This window comes from Notechis scutatus, chromosome 2 (genome assembly GCF_049901735.1).
Source record: "Notechis scutatus isolate UNSWTSFEM ecotype Mainland chromosome 2, rNotScu1.2, whole genome shotgun sequence".
In the NCBI taxonomy this organism is placed as follows: Eukaryota; Metazoa; Chordata; class Lepidosauria; order Squamata; family Elapidae; genus Notechis; species Notechis scutatus.
This window is the reverse complement of record NC_142010.1, coordinates 1,451,580-1,476,705: the sequence shown is the minus strand read 5'-3', so window position 1 is coordinate 1,476,705 and position 25,126 is coordinate 1,451,580. Positions and strand designations below refer to the sequence as shown.

Below are 25,126 nucleotides of genomic sequence, written 5' to 3'. Positions count from 1 at the left end.
CTGATCCCACACGCCGGAAGACTGAGGTACACATTTGTAATAGATTAGGAATACATTGAATAAAACATAATAATAAGATACATATAGCAATAATAATAACAACCCCTTGCAATAAGGAGCGAAACCATGATCCATCAGGAAGCCAGGACCACAGACTGTCCCAGAATGATGCATTAAACCCATCGGCTCCAGATTGATGCTGAGCAATACGATCTTCCATGTCCTGAACAGTTTTTGTAATGTTTGGCTCATAATTATGTATAAAAACACAACAATGCGAATGAATTAAAGCACAAACTCCTCCTTGGGCAGCTAACATAATATCTAAAGCATATCGATTTTGCAAAGTAACTTTACGAATTTCAGACATTTCTACATTAATCATCTTAATATTCTTTATAGTATCATTAAACATAGCAACAGTAAAATTATTTAAAATATGAATATCCCTATAGTTCATAGCAATTCCCAAAGGCGGGATAAGACCTCGAGAAATTTGTGTCCATAGATTACCTCCCTGGTTAGACCTGAATCCAATTCCCGACGATTTCGGATCCGAGTATCTGAAGGAAGTGAATCCAGCTTATAGATAACAGGAACTACCATACCCACTGTACAAACCCCTGTCCAATTTTTTGGCCATTGCTGATAAGCCGTGTCTCCACACAGCAGCCATAAACCATCAGGAAGGGGAAAATAGACCACATTTCTCAGATTTGTATTGGCCGCAGCCTGACTTTCCCACTTCCACATCAACCACATCCAATTACAAAGAACATATGCCCGTGTGTAATTCCCTTCATTTTAGTAGTTGTTCTATTAACACAGCAGTCATCGGCGATGGACAGAGCCTTAGACAACGAACTGGATGTTCTTGAATTATTGACACAGCCTGGAACAGAAATGTTCCTTGCCTCTTCCCCTTTAGTAATAGCAGCACACTCCATACAGCCTCCTTCCATAAGCACTACCGTTTTACAAAGGGTACTATTACCTAACTCAATAGAGTTTGCAACTGGAGGGCGATAGTAACAAACCGAAGCTGTCGTGGTAAAGGTCACCTTAGCCATATACAAAGTCTGATTTTTCTTTGTCGGATCAGGATTCCAATAAACAAAATTGTTATATGTGCTCAAATTCTGACTTTTAGACTCATCCAAAGGAATAGCATGCAACAATACACCACCCTCCCCAGTTCCTGGCACATGCATGCAAAGCCAACAATTTATTTATTTATTTATTTATTTATTTATTTGATTTGCCAATTGTTTACAAGATAATAAGTATAAATGTATACATAGTTGTGAATACATGAAATGGTTACATATAAGAAAAATAAAAGAATAAGAGAAACAATAGGACAGGGACGGTAGGCACATTGGTGCGCTTATGCACGCCCCCCTACAGACCTCTTAGGAAAGGGGTGAGGTCAATAGTAGACAGTCTAAGGTTAAAGTTTTTGGGGTTTGGGGAAGAAACTACAGAGTCGGGTAGAGTATTCCAGACATTGACCACTCTATTGCTGAAGTCGTATTTCCTGCAATCAAGTTTGGTGCGGTTTACTTTGAGTTTGTATCTATTGTGTGCTCTTGTGTTGTTATGGTTGAAGCTGAAGTATTCATTGACAGGTAGGACATTGCAATGTATGATTTTGTATACCATGCTTAAGTCAGACCGAAGACTTAATGGTGGCATAAGGTATTCTACAGTGAGTAGAGGAGTGGAGAACTCTTCTTGTGAAATATTTCTGGACTTTCTCAATTGTGCTAATATCAGATACGTAGTGTGGGTTCCAGACTGATGAACTGTATTCGAGTATTGGTCTAGCAAATGTTTTGTATGCTCTGGTTAGTAGTGTGATATTACCAGAGAAAAAGCTACGTAGGATTAGGTTAACAACTCTTAATGCCTTTTTGGCTATGTAGTTGCAGTGTGCTCTAGCACTTAGATCATTAGAGGTGAGTATTCCAAGGTCCTTTACAGAGCTTGGGTCATCAACAAGATCTTGACTATTCAGCTTGTATTTTATTTTCTGATTTTTTTTTGCCAATATGTAAGACAGAGCATTTATTTGTTGAGATTTGAAGTTGCCATTTGTTTGACCATTCGGATACATAGTCAAGATCTTTTTGTAGGGTAGCAGTATTGTCTGTGGTATTGAACAGCTTTACATCATCAGCGAAGAGAACGCAATTGCTCTTAATATGATCACAGAGGTCGTTTATGTAGAGTATGAAGAGAGTTGGTCCTAGAACACTGCCTTGGGGAACACCACTATTGACAGGTACTGGATTTGATAGGACGCTCCCGATTTTGACCATTTGTTGTCTGTTTGACAGGAATGCTTCTATCCAGTTATTCAGTTGTCCAGAGATACCATAGGATTTTATTTTTAGGAGTAGTTTGTCGTGTACCACTGAATCAAAGGCTTTACAGAAGTCTAAGTAGATTGCGTCTATTGTTTTGCCCTGGTCGAGTTGTGTCGTCCATATGTTTTTGCAGTGTAAGAGTTGCAGATTACAGGATAGTTTTTTCCTGAAACCAAATTGTTTATTGGAGAGTAGGTTATTTGTCTCTAAGTGAAGGATGATGGATTGGTTAATAATTGATTCCATGACTTTACAGGTGACGCAGCATAAGGAGATTGGCCTGTAGTTTTCAACTAGGCTTGGGTCTCCCTTTTGAAGATGGGGATGACTGTGGCTTGTGACCATAGGTTAGGCAAGGAGCTGGTTCTGAAAGATTTTTCAAAGATTATGCTTAGAGGTTTGGCTATGGCAGTGGATAGCTTTCTTAAGAAGTAGGCACATATTCCATCCGGTCCAATAGATAGAGATGGTTTGAGGTTGCGTATTGCTTTTTCAACATTGTCTTCTGTGAAATCGATATGTATTAGATCATTGTTGTTATCTGTGGTACGGCTAGGAAATACTGGGCATGATCCATTGCTGTTTACAAATACTGAGCCGAAGAATGTGTTAAAGATGTTGGCTTTAATGGTGTCGTCGTTGCAGTCTTTACCATCAGGTCCTATCAAGGGAGGGATGGACCTTGAGTCTTTTAGTTTGTTGTTTACAAAATTGTAAAAAGCGCGGGTGGAATTGGTGCTTAGAAGGTTTTCCTCTTGTTTAATGTGATAATTGGTGCATTCGGTCTTTATCTGGTGGCATAGATTTTTGTATCGGTTTTTGAAATTGGCAACGTGACCAGATTTGTTTTTCCGCCAGAGTGATCTCTTTTTGGATTGAAGTTTCCTTATTGATATGGGTAATCTGCTTTTTGTTTTGTTTTGGGAGTTGTTGTTGGTACATATAGTTTGATGACTCTTTTGACTTCAAGTAAAAATATGTTATAATGGTCTTCAACGGTATTGCATCCAGTGAATAGAGATTGCCAATCAAGGGATGAGAGATCGTTGTCTATAAGATCATAGTTGCCTTTTTGAAGTTACAATAGGGGATTACATCATTGTGGTGATTTTTGTGTGGATGTATGTTGAGACAAAAGTCGATCATATTGTGGTCACTACTGGAAAAGGGTTCTTTAGATTGTATTCCGTAGATTAGGTTCAAACTGTTGCAGAAGATGAGATCGAGGCAGTTGTTTAGTCTAGTGTTGTTGGTTACTAGTTGTTCCAGTCCCAGATTTGTAATAGTATTGTAGAAGGTTGTGTGTATGATTTCAGTTGTACAATCATTTAGGGTCCAGTTAATATGAGGTAGATTGAAATCACCAAGAAGGATAAAAGGGTATGGGCAGGATGCAGCCCATGTTAGTAATGTATTTAGCTTGTTTACATGTTCGATGTCATAATCAGGTGCTCTGTAACATAGTAAGAATCGAATTGTGATATTTGAGGATAGTTCACAGATGATGGTTTCAGGAAGGGCAAACTCCTGGGTAACTTGGATATTTTTTAGATGTAAGGATTTTTTATAGAATATAGCAACTCCACCTCCTCGACGATTTTCACGATCTGATCTGTAAACATGATAGTCTCTTACTGTGGTAATGGAGTCGGGAGAGATGCATTGAGCCATGTTTCACAGACAAATATAATGTCGAAGTTAGCCATATTTAGGAGGAAGAGAAATTCAGGTATTTTATTCACGAGGCTTCTTGCATTGAGTAGTTTGCATTTAAGGCCGGCAGTAGTTGGAATTGAGGTAGTTGGGGCGTGCGTGCCTAGTCTTGGGTGATGGTGGATGGGTTGAGGTAGGGTTGTGGTTGAGGGTAAAAGCTGAGTATTGGGTTGAGTGGTTTACTTTTGATACAGTCAGCATGGTAGTCAATGTACAGGTCCTTCTCTCCATTATCTAGACGGTTTTTGAGTTCGATGCGGAGTGCACGGGAGCGGGCACGTTGCTGTATGGTTAGGTCAGGGCGGCAACGGAGGTTCTTATGGATGGTGTTGGTTTTGGCGAGTGAGTTTATAGTATAAATGAATTTACGTTTGCTTGATTCATTTTTGCAAATGACCCTGCACAAGCGTGGGGCCACAGAGCCATCTCTATTTTTGAGCTCTCGGTCGATGCAAGGGAAATGTCAAGTATTTCATCAGCGGAGATGGTTGATGCTTGATAATTTCTGATGATGTTTCGGACAGTTGTGATGTCATCATTGACATTGATGTCTTCTAGACCAAATAAGATGGCGTTTGGGCGTTTCCGCTCACGCTCAACGGCTTCTCTGATGAGAATTGGGATATCAATATTTGTCTGGGTTGTGTTTATTTGTGGATTGGGTTGTGGATTGGATTGTGGTTGATTGGTAGAGATGTGGTTAGTAGCTATTGGATGTTCAGGTTTTTGCGTTGTGTCCTTTTTTTCAAGGTTGGATATTCTTTCTTTTACGGCGTCCAGGGATGCTACTATGATGTTGAGGGATGTTGTAATGGTTTCGATGGTAGGGGATGTTTCAATGGTTTCAATGGTATCAACTCTTTCAGGCAGATCCAGTTTGGGTCTGCATGATTTGCAGATATGTGGAAACTCATTGGATGATTTTAGGTATTGAATCATCTGCTCAGGTAATCCCAAGCAGTCATGATGAGTGTATTTTTACACAGAGAACATTTGATGGAGTTTTCATTATCCTTTAGATTTTTGTAGCATTTAAGGCATGTGCAGGAGTCTTGTGGTTCATTGGTGGGGATCATCTTCTCTTTAGGTTGTGGTTTGACGTAGGATTTTCTTTTTGGCATGGTAGGATTGTTAAAATAGTACGTTGATTGAATTAATTAGAGGAACAATTTTGGGTAATCTATATAGCCAATATTATATCAAACAATCAATTGCAGTAATCTCTCAAGTCAGATAATATTCCTGAGCAACAATCAGCCTGAATAGTTAATTACTCTAATCATTAATCAATTAATTACACTAATCATTAACCACACTGTTCATTTAAATTCACTAGATCAATGATTTTGCTATTCAATTAAATTACATGAATTTTGATCTTTTAAACTAGTCAGTAATCACACTATTTGCACTAAACACTCTAATCACACTAATCAATTAAAAACAATAAATCAGTTAAACCATTAATAAAATATTTTATAGAAATTGATTATCTAATCGTTGATATAGCTGATGAGGTAGAAAAGTTGTAAGATTTGAGGTAATGAGGTAGTATTAAGAGTCTGCAAGGAACGGGTTAATTGTTTAACTGGCAGAGAGGAATTTATCGCTGTTTGAAAAGCAGATCGCTATTACTCTGTAAACAGGAAGTTGTAACACAATGATCCAAGGGTTTTTATCTGAGTGAAGGAAAGATTGAACAGCTCACAGGAAACTATTTGTTTTTGTTTTCCCTTGATGAATGAGATGGCCCTCGCCCGCTTGCCTTTGCGCCTCCGGGCTGTTTGTTAGCGCTCTTTCGCTGGTCGTGAGAACGCCGCTTTGTGCCACGAACGAATCTTTGTATCTTTTGAAAGGCCAGCAATCCGCCAAACATTTACTCTAAACTAGTTCGAGTCTGAGTCCCGAGGGCGCCAAGCAGAGATCGCGCCTGCAGTCCTCACTTTCTCTTGGGGGAGATGATTCTGCCGGCCCTTCCCGATCGTTTCCGGCACTTTCACTTTCCCCTCTGGGGCTGTTTCCTTTCCGCGCCGCAGATGGGCTCAGCGCCGAAGAAATCGCCTCCTTCCCGGGGAGAAGCAGCAAAGAACTCGGAAGTCCAAGAAATGCAAAATCCCCTCGCTGGGAACCCCTCGCGCTTTTCCTCCCCCACGGGTCAGATCGGCTTTTCAGGTGGCCCCGCAAATGGAAGCTCTGTCCTCTGCCTTTAGCAACCGGAAAATGGGACTTCTCCAAGAAAGCCTCGGCGAAGAAAGTTTTTTCGGAGCGTCTCGGGGCTGCAGAGGCTCTCAAGCGCGCGCTCACCAGGCCGCCCGCTAGATCCCAGCCGATCGCTCGATCGCCTTACCCAACAAAAGGAAGCCCGCTCAAGATGGGATTCCCGGACCGCTCACTCAGGGTCGGCTGCAAAGAGGCTTCATGCCAGGCGGCGCCGTTCTGGTGTTCTGTCTTGTCTTTTTCCCCCAAGTTGTTTTACAGACTACTTTCTTTCATTAAAAATGCCGTTTAAACCAGGCGACAAACCAGCCCCTCTCGTTGCGGCCCTTCAAACCTCCCTCCGGCCGCGCTCCTCACCACCTCGCCGCCGCCATTCTTTGATTTGATAGTAACATTAAAACCCTTGGCCGCAATCCAGATATCTTTGATATAGGAATTTTCTTTCCATAAATTATCACCAAGGTCTCTAGTTTTTGAGATAATAACATCTCTTTGCCTCCGTATCGAAGTTCGTGGAGGCATAAGACGAATGGAAAGAGAGTCTGTATAATGTAACTTAGGTAACTCCAATTGACACTGATATTGTCCATAGTCTGAAACAGAAACATTAAACAGGATCAGAGTTGTTGCACAGGCTGAAGATATAATATCCTTATCAGGTCCCGAGTAAAGAATGTCTTGATCCTTATACCAGGACCAATATGCTGGAAAAACCAAAGGATACCGCTGTTTGCAGATTAATTTAGTCCGGTTCCCCAAAGAAACCTGCTGCATACAAGTTGGTAATCTCAGATAAGCAGTCATCTTTTCCCAGTCTTCACAGCGCCACGTCCGAGCCATCGGCATCAAGAGAATCAGGAACCACAGGTACACCATCTTGCTCCTCCGAAACTTCCTTCACGGGTGCCTGCGAATGATCAGGTCGAACACACCGACCAGGAACCCAACGAATTTGACCAAGGTGTTCAACTGCTGCATAACCACGTCCCCACGTTATCAGCTCAGCAGGAACCCATGCCGGATCCGGAAGAAACCGCACCAACACCCGAGGTCTCACCGCATCTGTAGAAGGAGAAGAAAAATGCCTGCTGGCCGCGCTCGCAGGGGGGTTACCAGACAAATTTAAAAAATTTAAAGTATATAAAGCTAGATTTAATTGATCTTGAATCGCCGGAAGCCCCAGGAGCTTCCCTCCTTTTTTATTTAATTTAGTCAACATGGTCTTGAGCGTGGCATTATGACGTTCTACAATAGCTTGCCCAGTAGAATTGTATGGAATCCCACATTTATGTTCCACGGACCATTGTTTGCAAAACTGATCAAAACCGGTGCTCCGATAAGCCGCACCATTATCAGTTTTTAAAGTTTTAGGTGTACCAGCAACTGAAAAAGTCTTAATGCAATGATTGATGACATGTTTAACCATCTCACCTCTTTGAGGGGTAGCCATTAAAAATCCTGAGTAAGTATCCACAGTCACATGTATATACTTCCAGGGCGCAAATGACTGATATTGAGTAACATCCATTTGCCAAATCATTGAGGGTTTCAACCCTCTGGGGTTAACTCCCATAGGGATAGTCGTGCCCTGCTTTGAACAAGTTGGACATTGTTGAATTATGGCAGCAGCTTCTGCAGTAGTAAGTTTGAATTGCTGTGCCAATGCTTTAGCGTTTTGATGAAAATAACTATGACTGTCCCATGGCTGGACAGTGAGGACTGAAGTTACAGCACTGTCAGCTTTGGCATTACCTTGTGATAAAATTCCAGGCAAATTACTATGACTACGAATGTGAGCAACAAAACACACATTCACACGCTGCTCCAAACATCCTTGTAACAGCAAAAGCAATCTTAAAATATCAGGTGATATTCCAGGAGACAAATAAGAACCTGCTACAAAGGGTAACAAATTATACACATACAATGAATCCACTATTAAATTAAAATCCTGATTGTGAAAATTTTGAAAAGCCAAAACTACAGCAGCAAGTTCTGCCTGCTGGGCAGACTTCTGCTCTGAAGTCACTTTTGTATGCCAAATTCCAGATTTATCTTTCCAAACACAAGCACCAAAAACTTTCCCTCCATCAGTAAAAATTGTAGGAGCATCTGATATAGGCTGAGTTACAAAAAGACTTGCTAAATTAATTCTGACTGATTTATACAAAGATAGCCTAGGATCGGCTGGAGGATGACAAGAAAACTTCCCTGGCCAGGAATGTACCAAAACCTGCAAAAACTCACTATTGCAAATCATCTGTTCCCAGGTAGCTAAAGCAAAAGGAACATAACATGTTACTGGTTCCATACCAGCAATAGCCTTGCAGCGCTGACGAGCACGATTAAAAATATCAGCAAGCTGTTCTGTGATACAATTTATGGATTTCGATGGTGTATGAGACAAATGAATCAATTCCAGAATCCTTAAAGCAGTTTTTTCTTTTACCTGAACTATCAATGCAGTAGCCCTTCGTTCTGAGATTAAAATCACTGATAATGGACAATCTAGCAAGCATCTATCTGTCCATCTATGGCTTAAAACTTGTTCAATCAATGACAAAATCCCTTTTTGTTCTTCATTTAAGGTTATTATGTCAGATGCTTGTTTAGCACTAGCCAAAGCTTGAAACAAAGGACTTAATTGAAGGGTAGTTAAACCCAAATACGGCCTGATCCAATTTATATGACCCAAAAATTGTTGTAAACCCACTAAGGTTAAAGGATCAGGAAGAACAAATTCCAATTTCAGGGTGTAATGTGACTCAGGAATAATTTATGACCTAAATAGGCAAAAGGATATTCTTTTTGCAATTTTTCAGGACTAACTATTAGGCCTTTCTCCTTTAGTATAGCAGTTAAAAGAATGACAGCAGAATTCATGGCATCATCAGAAATATTAGCAGCTATCAAAATATCATCCATATAATGATAAACCTTCCAATCCGGGAATTTACTCCGAAAAGGTTGTAAAGCCCAATCCACAAACATTTGACACATTGTAGGACTATTTAACATTCCCTGCGGAAGGACAGTCCATGCGTATCGCTTAGCGGGCTGCCCCTGATTTATACTCAAAATAGTAAAAGCAAACAAATCTACATCTTCAGGGTGCAAAGGAATGGAGAAGAAAGCATCTTGCAAATCTAACACTCTTATATTCCATCCATCAGGTATTAAATTAGGATTAGGCGTTCCACACTGAAGTGGACCCATTGGCTTTAATATAGAATTTATGCTCCTCAGATCATGTAAAAATCTGTATTTTCCAGATTTCTTTTTGATAACAAAAACTGGAGAATTATAAGGACTAGTGGTAGGCACTATATGTCCTTTTTCTAATTGTTGTTGAACCAATTCATGTAAATGAACTAATTTCTCACTAGTCAAAGGCCATTGGTCTATCCACACTGGCTCCTGTTGGAGTAATTGTAATTTTAATAACTCCACAGGTGGGTGTTCAGTCATCATGAATGACAACCCTTGTATCAAACTGTTGCATCAAATCTCTGCCCCACAAGTTAACGTGAAGGCGCAGAACAATCGGTTGGACAAATGCAACAGCTCCTCCCTGCTGTGTTTTAACTCTAAGAATCTTCCTACTAACCCGTGCGTCTTGAAGTCCTCCGACTCCTCGAACAGACGGTGTAGGATCTGTCGGCCACTCCCTAGGCCACTCACTTTCGCTGATCACAGAGACATCTGCTCCAGTGTCCAGCACTCCAGTAAACTTTCTGCCTTAAACCAAAAGAGTTAATTTTGGTTTGTCATTTTGCCTAATACCTTGCATAATAGAAAACACACTAGACTCCTTAAACCTATCCATAGATCCAAATCCACCCTGACGAATTCCATCTGACTCTCCCAAAGACATAGATGGCAAAACTATAAGCTGTGCAAAACAATCCCCTTTTTTTCAAAAATTGAGGGACAGGTGAGTGAACCTGAATTTTGATCTGACCCTCATAATCCGAATCAATAACCCCAGGAACCACAAACAATTGACGCCTATGAGCCGATGATCTAGGAAGAAGAAGACCCACAGAAGCCGGAGGCAACGGTCCATAGAAATCCGTTGACCCCAAACAAACTACATGTGGAAACCCCAATTCCAAATCCTCGGCTAATGGAAGATCAATTCCTGCTGAACCTTTAGTAGCTGTACCTCTCTCTGGTGGCTCCAACCCTTCGGACATTACTTCACTCTTTAGAGTAGGGAGAATGCCCTGATCCCTGCTTCCTAGTTTTTTCCCTCAGAATGAAGTCTGCACTGATTTGCCCAATGGTATCCTTTCTTACATTTCGGGCACACTGATTTAGGACGAACACCCTGTCCCATTGATCTCTTATTCTGCTGACTTTGACCTCCTCCAGGAGCCCGACATTGCGCTTTAAAATGTCCAGGCTTCCCACAATTGAAACAATTCCCCTTTTGAGCATGTCCTGTTTGTAAAGCCAGAGCTAAAGTCTCCATGTTAAAAGACTGACTCCCAACCTTCCTACATGCATTAATCAAATCCGCGATTTCTCGCTCTCCACTTGCTACAAGTGGATTTAAAATCTTTCTGCAATCTGTGTTAGCTTGTTCTACTGCTAACTTAAAAAGCAACTCTTTCTGGGCGAATTGATTATCAATTTGTCTTTCAATAGCCAATTTCAATCTGCTAATGAAATTTTCATAGGGTTCATTGTTCCCTTGTTTGATGTTAGTAAAGGTCTTCACACCACCTTCGCCGTCAGGGAGAGCCCCTACGGCTTGAAAAATTATTTGTGGGAGAAGAACGAACCCTTCCTCAGGCATACCATCTCTCTGTTGTTCCACTGTTGTAAAATTACCAGCTCCGTAAAGCTGATCTGGGGTAACATTTGCTGTTCCCCTCTGGACTGCCAGCTGTCTCCATTTCTGATCTAACACCAAATATTGAGCTGGAGTTAAAATCATATTCAACAGAGCTTTCCAGTCAGCCGGAATCATTTTATTTCCATAACCAACTGCTTCTAACAATGCCTGAGTATATGGCGATCTAACACCATATTCTTTTGCTGCTTGCTTAACTTCCCTCAAAATCCTGAGAGGTAAAGGCTTCCACTCCGCTGCGGATTCAACGCAGCATCCATAACAAATTTCTACTGGATTAAGTTGAACTTCTACTCCAAACTCCACCAAATCATCTCCTGATAATTCCCCTCTATTCTTTGCTTCTTGAATAGCTGCAGTAACTGCATCCACCTGAACCCTTAAAGGTAAACTCTTATCCTCTGACAAAGTATTTCTAGTGCCGGACAGTCCCCCAGATTTATCTGGAGGTGCCGTCGGCGGCAACAAATGTACCGCATGGTAAAGCGGCAAACCTTCTTCAGGGGGTGCTAGGAGCGGTTGTTCATAAGTAGCTAACGCATCCATAATCACCCTCCAGGTTAACAAAATTGAAGAAGGGGCACGAGGTTCCTCGTGCAAAAATTTCCCTATCTTTTTCCAGGACTCTACTTTAATACTACCTCCCTCCGGATATGACTTAATATTTTTCCAAACATACTGTAATAAGTCCTCAATTTCTTTCTTTCCTACAGCACAACCCCTACTGCCAATTCCAAACCCAAAACTATTCCCAATGATCCCTCTCAATTCCCTGATGTGCTCTTTCTGAGCCTTCGAGAGATCTCCCCCATACTCACGAAAAGAATCTATCTTCGTCCAGCGAAGAAGATGAGGGCCCAGTCGACGTCCGCGACGATGAGTATAGGATGCGGGAAACGTATAGCCTTCCAGCTATCACGTCGGGGTCACCATTTATGGTGGACTGACATTCGAAAATGAGACACAGGGAAATGTCTTGAGAAAATGCCAGCCCTGAGTGAACTCAGGTAGCAGTATTTATTGAGAAAAAACACAAGCAAATATACAGTCTGCATATTCAGAAAACAATGACCTCAACAGGAGATTACTTCACCAGCATGAGAACACACAATCTTGGAAAGTCCCAGATGTTACCTTGCTAGGATGAGATCATACAGCCACGGAAAGTCTCATGGGAAAGTTTGGAAAGTCCCATGAGAAAGCACAACTGTGTACCTTGAACTTTCACCCATTTTCCTATTCCTTCTAAACTTGCAGAATCAAACAGGATGAGACACTCATGAGCAAAGGTACTCCTACCCCCACCAAGAATGCCCACATCTCCCTAGACTTACTGCTAGTATTCAAAGGCCTTACAGAAAATGATAAAATGATCAATAGATTATATTACCACATCCAACTCCTTACATAGAGGAGGAATGGTCAGACCAATTTTTCCTTGAAAATATCCAGCAATGGAGCTCCAGGAGACAGACTGTCCCAACTCTTAATAACTGTCACAGTGAGGAATTCCTCATTTTTGTAATCTTGAGATCGAAGTAAAAAATTCAAAAGAAAGAAATGAAGAAAAAACAAAAAGGTCAAGATAGTTAGAGGGCACCTCAATAAAGCAGCTTTTACATACTTTCGCTAGAGTACAAGACAGAAGAAAGTATGTCATAATATTCTTTCCTATTTTGAACTGGGGCTTGGCACAATGCCAGTTGTCTTGGGGTTTGTTTTTAAAGTGAGGTTATTAAACTGACTTCTGCATTTCAAATGTCTGAAATAAATTCAACCAATTAAAGAGTTTATACAGAAATATTTGAAATCAATTATATGTAGACAATGAAATAATATACCAATATTAAACTATTGTTGGGGGGAGATATAACAAGCAATATTTCAAGCCCAACATATAGAGCAATCAAATAAGCAGTAATAATATATGAGAAATTAATATGTTTGTCATTTTAAAAAGATATTCCACGAGTGTATAGCAGTATTCCAGTATTTGAGAGGCTGCCACAAAGAGGAGGAGATCAATCTTTTTTCCAAAGCACCAGAAGGCAGGACAAGAAACAATGGATGGAAACTAATCAAGGAGGGAAACAGCATGGAATTAAGGAGAAGCTTCCTTACAGTGAGGACAATTAACCACTGGAACAGCTTTGCCTTCAGACATTTTGGCTGCTTCGTCACTGTGGTTTTTAAAGAAGAGACTGAACAGTCACTTGTCTGAAATGGTATTCGGTCTCCTGTTTGAGCAGGGATGTTACTCGATTTCATTGAGGGCCACATCAGGTTTGTGTTTCACCTCAGGGGGAGGCGTGGCCAAGGTGGGCGTGGCCAGCATGATGTCACTTGTGTCAGGGGGCACCTGTGGTGGCCCAAATGCTCTGCCAAAAAAAACAGAGCTTGGGGGGGCACGTACGGCCCTCGCAAACTCTATTTCTGTCTGGAATGGCATCCTGCAACCCTCTGCCAGCCAAAAGGAAGCTTGGGAGAGCCATGTGCAGCCCTCTTTCAACTCCATTTTCGCTGGCAGAGGCAGCGCAGGCCGGTCCTTTGCTATTTTCAGGGCAGCCCTGCAGGTCAAATCTAAGGATCCCACAGGCTGGATCCAGCTCCTGAGCCTTGAGTTTGACACGCCTGGACTCGGGTCTCCTGCTTGAGCAGGTGGTTGGACTTGAGGACTTTCCAGCTCTATTCTGAGTGACTAATTGACTGAGTGGATGGGTGACCCACAGAGTTATAATGTGACCAGAAGGGTGTGCTCTATGAGGACCACCAATGAACATTACCCACAGATAATTCAGAGCTCCCTGGTGTCAGGGTTCTGACAAATGCTCTAATTAATTCATGAGCCTCAAGCCGAGTTTCAAAAAAAAATCCAATTATTTATTAGAGGATACTTGTTGGCACTTTTCTCAAGCTCAGTCGGCTCTGCCCTACATAATTTATTGTTCACTATGACCCTGTTTCCCTCCTCCTCCCAGGGTGTGTCATAAATCACATTCTCCAATGAAGCACTTTCACTGGGCTGTGGATAACATGCCTCTCTGGGCTTGGTAACTTGAGACACAATCTGGAGAAAGGTATACATGGAATGTGCTTCTGATCATAGCAATGAACTGCTCCATCAAATCTCCCCCCACTCCTTCTTATGGCAACTTTAGAGCAAGCCAGGAATGCTTTACGAGTTGACACCTAGTTTCAAAGTGAGCATACAAGAAAACAGGACAGAACATCAAGGGAACTTGCAAAATTCATGCAGTTATCACTTGAAACATCTCTCAGAAGTGGGGGAAGGCCCTTAGATTTACCATCTGACTTTCATCGTTAAAACTGGCACAAACTACCAATACCTTCTCTTTTATCTTAGATCAACTACAGTGTCATCAACCAGATGGCTGAGCAAAATCATCATTTCACTTTTTCATATTGGATGACCCCAAACCAAGAACCTCCTTATTCAGTGATTGCCCAGCTGCTCCTGCAGTTCCAATGGACGTGGATTGGCCTCCTTTCTGAGGACAATGAAAGAGGAGAAAAATTCAAAAGACGCTTGGAAAATCTTGCTCTAAAAAATGGGATTTGTATTGTCCTCTCAGGAACTGTCCCAGAAGCAAATATGCAGACAAGTGCTGGAGAAACTCTCATGCAAGAAAAAAGGAAAATATTTTATTCTCTTATCAAGAGTCAAATAAAAATTATAGTATGCCAACTGGATTTTCAGGCTTTGGGAATGTTAGCCGCAATAATACAAATAATTGATAGAACTAATACATCCATTATGGGAAGGGTGTGGATTGCAACAACTTTGAAAGCTTTAAGTGTAAGTGTTTTTGACCTCTGTGATGATCTCCAAAACAAACATGCTTTGTTTTCCTTCCTCATCCAGACAAAGAGAAGGACTCAGTATGACTTTAAATCTTTTTTTTAAAACAAATTTTATTAATTTTCAAAAACAATACACAGACAAACAAAACATAAAATGTAAGAACATAGAACATCTTTTCTAAGAACTGCTTTACAAAACAAATAAAACATCTTATTTAAGTACAACATAATTCCAAATTATCACATTTCCATACAAACACAATTTAATATGCATCTTATGTATTCAACTTCATATCTTATTACTCTTTTTCCAACTTCTCACTGTTTCTTTCTTTACTTCTGTTCAATTTTATTAATTAAACTTATACTTTTATCTATTTCATATTACTATATTTCATATTATTACTGTTTCATATGTTCTTATCCAACATTATTAATTCTCAATAAACAAACATAAACAAACAAAACACATAACATAAAGGCGTAAAACTTCTTTTTAGAAAGCGGCTTAACCCCGGGTTACAACTTTTTGTACAGACATAAATCAAATTCATGCTCACCTTATATACTATTTCATGTCTTATTTAACATTCTATATTTTCTATATGTCTTCCCCTCTTTTCACTCTCTTAATTCTATTTTATTTATTTAATCTCAATTTAAATCATTATACTTGTATCTTTTGTCCGTTCTTTTTCAATTATCTATTTATCTTTTCTCTTTAATACAAACTTTTTCCTGTAATCACTGGTTGAAGTATGACACTTTTCTATCTTTCCCCCAAATTTAACTCTTAAAATAATACATAGTTTCCATTCTGATTCTGCTTAGTATATTCTACATAACATTTTAAAATAAAAAACATAGTAAGCTTATAGTATGGTAAAAACAATGTTCCATAACGAATTAATTAATTAAACTCTATTAGTTAAATCTTAGATATTCTACACATTCCCTACAATGTTCTATTAACACATATGTTATTCCAGTTTTCTAACTCTATTTCAAATACAAATACTACAATACAATCTTATGTACTTTTGCAGAATCTCTTTTTAGATTATATTTTACCCTTTGTCTCTGAAAAAAACCTATTTTTTAGCATCTTGTTTTAAGCCTTTATAATTTCTCTTCACTTTTTCCCTTCCTTCCTTGTCAAGTCTAGCCTTTTTACTTTAAATCTTATGCATCTATGGTCATATTGTATGGAAAGGAAGCGTTCCAATGTTCCTATTCAAATCCTCTGTTATCAAAGAAAGTTTGGAAAAAATGCAGAGAAAAAGAGAATTGGGAATTCCCATCCCATGATGTGATTACAAGAATCCTGTATCAGGATTCCTCCAGTATTTCCCAAATAATTCAAATTGTGGGCTGGGTCCTCAGTGCTGCCTCTTCCTCCCAATGGAGTAAGAGGAGAATGTAAGTTGGATACCATCAACCACCCCAGATTGTACAGCCATGGCAGGTGAGTCTTCTCCTTTGAGGCTCCATTGATTCTCCCCTTCTGATTCATCAATATTAAATTAGATGCCGAAAGGGTTGAGATATTCCAAAGAGCAGTTGCCCAGTTAGTGGTATTTGAGAGTGAGTGTCAACCATGAAACTGACCTGACTGAGGCCATTTTGATGCTTCAGGGTTGCCACACTGGAGCTGAGGGATAGGGAGGGGGGATAGAGATAACTTGAGTTTTGTAGCCAAAACAAAATATTTTCTCCTGGGAACCAAGGACATTCCCACTGATGGCTGAAGGGAGGATGAGTGAAGTCACCAGGAAACCAGGCAACACCTTGATTCAACTATATGTCTGGTTGTTTGGAAAGGAGAGGAAAACTTTAATTAAGTGAAAACCATGGGAACATTTAGAGTCAGATTTCACAGCCTATGCCTATATGATATGTCCAATAAAAATGATATATATATTTTAAATACACTTAATTTATTTTACTATTAAAATAGACCAACAACACATACATAAATGCAAGAGAGAAAAAGAAAACAAGAAAAAAAAGAATAGAAAGAAAAAGATAGAAAATAATTAAAAACATTTTCATCTTCAACAGTTTGTGGGACCTCCTTTTTATCCTTATTTTATGCCATATACACAATTAATCCTTACATATATCTGTATATCGCTACTACGATTCTATCATATCTTCTTTTGCCTTTTAGTGTGAAATCTATCTTTGGTCTATCCATTTGTACGAGCAGTTCCAGCTGTCGTAATATATAGAAGTGTCTTTATCTTTTAATGCCAAGGTTAATTTGTCCATTTCTGCACAACTTGAAATTTTTTGGATAATCATCTCCTCTGATGGAACATGAGGCTGTTTCCAACATTGTGCAAAAGCCAATCTGGCCACTGTCAAAATATGTATTATTATATATTTCACTTTTTTTGGTAGTTCTTTATCAAAGATCCCTAATAGAAAGGACTCTGGTTAAATTAGACCTGTTCTCTTGTCATTTTCTCCAGCCAATTTCTAATTTTCTGCCAATATTTTTGAGCTTCTGTACAAGACATATGGAAGAAAGTTCCCTCTTTTTTTTGCATTTCCAGCAATTTGGACTCATATTGGGATGCATCTTCGCTAATCTCGAAGGAGGAAGGTGCCACCTGTAAAACATTTTATAGGCATTTTCTTTGCACGCTACCGATTTTGTGATTTTGTTATTTCTACCCCAGACCTTTTCCCATTCTGTGATACTACGTGCTAGGTTACTACTCCAGGCTATCATGTTCCCTTTAACAATTTCTTCCTCTAATTCTACCTCTAATAAATAATTATAAAATTTTGTTATAATTTTTTCTGCCTGATAAAATTTTATCTAATTGCTGGAGTTTATTATTAATTCCAAATTCTTTCTTGTCCTGTTTGTATCTACTGTGAATTTGAAGATATGCCCACCGATCAATTTTTAATCCCTGATCTTGAAGGTCTTGCCACGATTTCAGATTTCCTTGCGTATCCAATAGGTCCTTATATTTAATCACTTTAGTAATATCCAGATTATTTGGGTGGGTCATTGCCTCCATTATTGAAATCCAGATTGGTATCTTTAAGCAGTGTTTTTATTGTATTTTCTTCCAATTAGTCAATAATGAATCTCTGATTAGGTGTCTGTGAAAATATTTCTGGCTAGTTTTCCCAATATCCCATAAAAAAGCATGCCACCCCCTCTGTAAGTCATGGCCTTCTAAGAGTAATATTCTCTTATTGGTTAAATTCACCCATTCCTTCAACCATACTAAAGAGGCCGCACTATAATACAACTCCCAATTTGGGAGTAACAGCCCTGCCCTGCTCTTCATATCCTGCATTGCCTTTAAGTTTATTCTAGGTTTTTTCCCTTGCCAGATGAATTTTGCAGTTATTTTGTTAAGTTCTTCAAAAACCTTTTTGTGTACTTTAATTGGAATTGTCTGAAATATATAGAGGAATTTTGGAAGAATATTCATTTTAATAGCAGCAATCCTGCCTAATAGTGAAAGTTGCAGTTTGCCCCGTTTCTAAATCCTTCTTTACCTGTTGCATTGATTTGTCATAATTGTTTTCCTTTAGTGTCTTACAATGTGCTGTCAACCATATTCCTAAATATTTAACTTTCTTTATCACTTGTAGTCCCATAACTTCTAGTTCTAATTTCTGTTTTTCTGTTAAATTTTTAGTCATTAATTTCATTTTCTTCCTATTAATTTTTAGTCCTGCTACTGCTCCAAATTGTTCTAATTCATTCATCAATTTTTGTCTTCTTTCTATTGGTTCTTCAATGAAAAAAATCATATAATCCACAAACTCTTGCAACTTATATTCTTCTTTCTTAACCTTTAATCCTTTTATGTCTGGGTTCTGTCTAATTCGCATTAATAATGCTTCTAGTGATAATATGAAGAGCAGGGGTGAGAGTGGGCAGCCCTGTCTGACTCCTTTTTCTATTTTTATTGGGCGGGTATATTCCCTGTTTATTATAATATTCGCCTGTTGTGTATCATAAATGGTTGTTATAATATTTTCAAATTTGGTGCCTAAATTCATATTATAATTTTTTTGGATTAAAAATTTCCAACGTAAGTTATCGAAGGCCTTTTCTGCATCTAAAAACATAAGTGCTATTTGTTTTCTGGGGGTGGGCTTCGTAAAATTCTAAAACATCTAATACTATTCTTAAATTATTCCTGATTTTTCTGGTCGGGAGAAATCCATTTTGGTCTTCATGTATATGCTCATTTAAAATTCTTTTTAGTCTACTTGCTATAATAGAAGTAAATATTTTGTAGTCAGTATTTAGCAAAGAAATTGGCCTATAATTTTGTATATATCGGTGGTCCGAATCCTCCTTCCGGATCAGTGAAATCAATGCCCCCCTCCATGAGTCTGGCATCCTGGCTGTCAATAAGATGTCATTAAAAACTTCCACCATAAGAGGTCCTATTTGTTCTGCTATTGCCTTGTACAGCTCCCCTGGGATCCCATCTGGTTCTGGGGATTTGTTGTTTTTCTGGTTCTCTATTGCTGATTTTAATTCGAACCAAGTAATGTCTTTGTTTAATAATAGTTCCATTTCTTCCCCAATTGCTTTATCCTTCATTTCATCTAAATAGTTTCTTATCCTATCTTCGTTAACTTCTTCCTTTTTATATAACTCTTCAAAATATTTATGGGCAATTTCTTTTTTCTGTTCTATCCCTTGTTATATATCCCCCTTTCCATCTATTAGCTGATAAATCAATCTTTTTTTTCCTTTTTAAAAATCTACATGTTAACCATCTCCCTGGCTTGTTGGCATGCTCAAAATGAGTTTGTCTAGTTGTATTCAGATTTATAATCATTCTTTCTTGTTCAATTAAATTCAATTTATGTTTAGTTATTATTATCTGATTTTGCAATTTTAAAATCTTGGAGTACTCTGTAATTGAGTTTCTAATTCCTTAATTTTTGTTGTAATTTGTTTTGCTGGGTGTATTTTTCTTTGTTCCTCTTGGCGTTATAAGAGATTGTTATACCTCTTATTACTGCCTTCATTGTATCCCAAATGTTTCGTTTCATAGTTGCTCCATTATTATTTTCCTTTAAAAAATAGTTTAATTCATCCTTGAGTTTGTTAGTATATTTTTTTCTCTTATTAACTGAGTATTTAACATCCATATTTTCTTGGGTTTTTCCCTACCCTTCCATATTATCTGAATTGGATTGTGATCTGCCCATTCATTGGGTAGGATTTCAATCCCTTTTATCTCATTTGCTATTTCCCCATTCATCCATGCCATATCAACTCGTGTCCATATTTGATGAGGATTTGAATAGAATGTAAATTTTTTTTTCTCAGGATTTAATCTTCTCCATATATCAATCAAATTTAACTCCTTCATCATTTCCATGCATATTTTGGGAAGCTTCTCAATAAAAGTGATATTACTTGGAACCCTTACAGTGAGTTAGAAAGAGAGAGAGGTGATAGAGAAAAAGATTTCAAAGTTAAACAACCTGTGCTAGTTTGGGATGCTTTTGTAGCAGAAATAGCTCAATGCTGACAAAATGTAAAAATTAAACAAGCATTAGAATAGTCCAGCAATCCTCAACTTTTTATTGTGATCACAAAGTCATCTTGTCTCCAAGCTAAGGAGTTCAGCTGGGTTGTTTGTTCTGGATTAAAATTAGATTTTGCTGGGTAAAAATTTGTAACATAGCAGCAAGGTATAAATCAAAGCATCTTCTGGGGGCAACCAAAGATTCATCCAGACATAACCTGAACTAATGGATATGCTTCCATAGCTACTCTTTGAAAGAGGTAACATTGCTATGCAATTTTTGTTACATTCCTAACCCAAAGTTAAACTCCGCTAACTTCATCTTGATGAAGACTGATGGTAAAATTGTATTCTCCATCTTCTCCCTTGACACGTTTTCCCATATTTGCAAATAGTGATTCCTCAGATGGGCTGTGACAGTGAACCAGCAAAACATAGAACATGAAACTTAGAATAATAGAGTTTGAAAAGACTTCACGGGTTCCCTAGTCCAACCCATAAATTGAGCAGGACACCCTATACTAGGGGACTTCAACTTCCAGAATTCCTCCTCCAGTCATGTTAGCTCAGGAATTCTGGGAGTTGAAGTCCACAAGTCTTAAACTTGCCAAGTTTGAAGACCCTCGCCCTATACCATTTCAGAGTAATGGTTGCCCAGGTCTCTTTTTGAAAGCCTCCAGTGATGGAGCACTCATAACTTTTGAAGGCAAGCTATTACATTGGTTGATTGCTCTCACTGCTCAGAAATTCCTCTTATTTGTAGGTTGCTTCTCTCTTTAAGTTTCCAACCATTGTTTCTTTTCTCGCCTATTGGTACTTTGGGAAATGTTTTGACCCCCCTCAAATATTAGAAAAGAAATATCTCATATCTCCCCACTCCTTCTTTTCCTTAGACTAGACATACCAAATTCCTGTAACTGTTCTTGGAATCATTTCTTGTTACTCATCTCTGCAGTCTTTCCAGAGTTTCAATATCTTTTTCATATTGTGTTGATTACCAGAACTGGATGCAGTATTCCAAATGTGGTCTTATTAAGGCTTTGTAGAGTGATATTAGAATTTCATGTTACCTTGATCCTATCCCTCTGTTAATGAAACCTAGAATTGCATTGGCATTTTTGTCTGCTGCCACACATTTTTGGCTCATATTTAAGTGATTGTCCACTAGGACTCGAAAACACTTCTCACAGTTATTGGCATTAAGCTAAGTTTCACATAGTCTGTAACCTATGCTATTGGTTTTTCTTGCCTCAGTGGAAAACCTTACTTTTATCTATGCTGAATTTCATTTTGTTAGGTAAGGGCCCATGTTCAGTTTGCCAATATCGTTTTGCCAAGATCTTGAATTTGTCTTCAGGGGTGTTGCCTATTCCTGCCAGCTTAGTGTCACCTGCAAATTTGATGAGTTCCCCTTCAATTCCCTCACCTAGATCATTTTTGAAGGCATTGAAGAGTGCCAGGCCTAAAATGGAAGCTTGGGATACCCCATTGCTTACTTCCCTCCTCAGAGGATTACATGTTGAGTATAATTTGTCAGACAGATACAAAGCCACTTGGTGGTGTTACCTATTCCATGTTTTCAAGAATGTGAGATCAATATTGGGACTTCGGGTTTGGGCTTCTTTGGCGACAGACTGAAATCGCGATCGTCCGCGGTTTTGATCCATGCTTGCCGCTGGAGCACCCGGAGCCGCCCGGATTCAGGGCTGAAGCCCCCGCATAGAGGTGGTGAAGAAGGGGGAGCCGTCAGTGGGGTTGAGGAGAGCTGCATCTCTCCTCCCCGGCTGGCCATTACTCCCTTTCCCAAAGGCGGTTGCAGCGGTGGTCAGAAATGGCCACCTCAAAGATTGTGCAGGACAAGATTGTGTAGGAGGAAGTTTAAAGGAGAAAGTTTGACTGAATGGGTTGAATGGAAAACATCTATTTAAGGTACCAGGAACCTGAATTTTAAAGACTAATACTATTGCTAAAAAAGAATTTAAGCTGCGAAAGAGAAAGGGAAAGGAAATGGAATTGGCTTTTTTTCCTCTAACATTGACAGTTTTAACTGACTTGGAACATTAAGAAGAAGAGATTCAAATAAGAAATTGATACTAATCCACTTTGACATTAATAGGCTACTTCTAGCTGAAAATAAAGTGTCAAAGGGATAAAGATTCTTGGATAATTTAAAAAAACTTTATTTAAAAAAAAAGAAAGAAAGCAGCGGAGGGAAAAAGGATAAAAGAGGGTGGAATCTGGAAAATGGAGGAGACCACCTGGAACTTAAAAAAAAAATTGATAGTGGAATTTTAACAAGGCTTGCAAAAGATACATTGTAGCTGAAACTTTGTTACAAGAAAACAAAGCCCCTGGAAAGAGAAAGTGAGAAAAGAAGCAAGAAACAGTTTTGGATTATTGGATGATTCCTGGAACTTTGGATGGAGGATCCTAATGAAATAAGATAAAATCAATTGGGGGTTGTTTAATTTTTTTTAAAATGGCATCACTCCTTGAAGAGTTAAAAATGAGACTTAAAGAACAAAAAGAAGAAGCACAAGATGGAAGAGGATGTGACTTCCGGTTTGTCGGCTTTGCGAGCGGCAGGGATTCGCGAAGCTGCGCGATCCCTGCTGCGCTAGCCGTTTTTGGGGCTCCGATCCGGATGGGTACGGAGCTAGGCTGCCTTGCAGGGACAGCTGAAGGTAGGGAGGATCCGGAGAGGGGTTTGGGGGTGTTGCAGACCCCCTCCCCGGCCGGCAGAACCCCCTTTTCCCAAGACGGCGCAGCGGCGGTCCGTAATGGCCGCCACAAAGAAGCTGGCAGCCGGGTAAGAATGTGCAGGAGGAAGTGGAGAAAGTTTTTCAAAGGAGAAAGTTTTTCTTGGTTCCTAGGACTCTAAGACATATTTAACAAAATTCCTGAAAAGTATGATTTTCTGAATGATACCTTCTAGAAGAGGAAAAAAGTGGCAGTTTGGTGGTGCTGAAAGGAAAGCTTACCCTCTTTTCCTATGGAATAAATAAGTGGATATTAAGAAACCTATTTCTTTTAGGTGAAAACTGGCTTTAAGTGATGAGTGGGAAGAGAGAGGACTAAAAAAATATTTGTATGCTAAGACTTTGTTGGAGGAGATGCCTTAAGGATTTGAAGACTAAAATATATTGCAATAAGATTTTAAGAAACAGATTTGGACTTTCTTTTTCTTTGATTGATACTACCCCAGGAGGAGAAAGTGAGAACTCTGCCTTGGTTTGGACTGATTGATAACTTTGGGACTGTTTTATTTTTTTCTTTGGAATATTCTGGTTGTTGTAAGAAGAAAGAAGGGAAAAGAAAAGATTTATAATGGCTCTTTCTATTGAGGAACTGAGAAAAGATTATGAACAAGCAAAAAAAAATGGTAAAGCTGGTTTGAAAGAAGCCTTCCTTTTTTTAGAAATGGCGCTTATTAACTATCAACAAACATTACAACAGATGAAGACAGCAGAACAAGAAGAAGGAGAGGAAGCAATTTTTAATAAATTTCAGAACTCGACCAAGAAAGAAGGAAGAGTGAAAGGAAGAGAAATAAAGGACTTAAGATTTAAAAAAACACTTAAGAAAGGGAAAAATAAGGTGCAAAATCAATATAATGATAGTAAACAAAAGGGAAAAGGAACACGACAGAAGGGAAGCCAGTAAGGCAGAGGCTAGAAGAAGGGGGGCTAGAAAGGTTTGTTGGGAGAAGAAAGAAAGGGAAAAGGTGGAGAAAAGCTACAAAGTTTTGAAATTAAATGGGAAAAAAGGAATCATTTTTAGGGATAAAGGATAAAGTATAATTTCTTCAAAAAGATTTTGCAAGGTACATAAGATGATATTGTAGTATTGTATTAGAAATAGAAAACTTAAATGGTTTAAGAGTTGATAAGAGATTAAAATGTTGAAATATTTAATAATGATTGGTTTTAAAATTTAATAATATGAGGGGAGGTTTAGAATATTGAGTTTTAATTAAAGAGTTTAATAAGATTATGGTATTGATGTTATTATAAAATTTCTATTATAGTATTTGTTTTTAATATTTAGATTTATTGTTTAACTATGTATTTAATTACTCTGGATGTACTATTTAGATAGAATGTACCAAGCAAAATCGGATTGGGTATTGGGCGTTATTTTAAAGGTTAATTTGATTAATTTAGTGGGGAGATAGAAAGGCATCATACTCTGATTAGTGATTTCAGGAGAAACTTTTTTTTTTATAAGGAACAAGACAAAGGGACAATAAAGAATGGACAAAAGATACAAATATAATGACTCAAATTAAGATGATTAATTAAGATAGAATTAAGAAGAGTGAAATATGTGGAGAAGTTAATATAGAAGGCTTAGAATGGTAAATAAAATAAGCAATGATATGTAAGATGAGCATGAATATAATTGAAGTCCATGAAGAGAGAGATACCTGGGTCCAAGTTACTTTCCAAAAAGATTTTTTTTATGTTTTATGTGTTGTGTTTATATGTTTTTTTTTGGGGGGGGGAGAATTAATAAAACCTTGCAGAAATATAGAATGAGAATAATGGTAACTAAGTCAGAAAGAAATAGATGAAATAATAATAATGAAATTGAATAAGAGTAAAGAGAAGTAAAGAGAA

The 25,126-nt window shown here is 38.6% G+C and overlaps 1 pseudogene; it reads left to right on the top strand.

Annotated features, from left to right (window-relative positions):
- Positions 1-25,126, top strand: part of LOC148131618 (vomeronasal type-2 receptor 26-like) — a 75,296-nt pseudogene that overhangs the window by 45,595 nt on the left and 4,575 nt on the right.